Genomic DNA, 217 nt, shown 5'->3' on the forward strand with positions numbered 1-217 from the left:
ATAAGTGACTTCTTAGAAGTCTCTTCAAAGAAAAGCAGCATGTGTTCCTTTATCTTATTCCTCTGTCTTGCTGCCAGAACTGTAATATAATAATATCCAAGAAGACTAAGGCCAAACCCTAAGGAGGGCATGTTAGAAATTAAAACGGTCTTGACTGCTTCACTACTTTGACTGCCTTTTCCTGTATTTAAGCCATTGTAAATTTGGGTTTCTTTAT

This window comes from Giraffa tippelskirchi, chromosome 10, assembly GCF_054371585.1.
Source record: "Giraffa tippelskirchi isolate mGirTip1 chromosome 10, T2T-mGirTip1v1.2.pri, whole genome shotgun sequence".
Taxonomy (NCBI): Eukaryota; Metazoa; Chordata; class Mammalia; order Artiodactyla; family Giraffidae; genus Giraffa; species Giraffa tippelskirchi.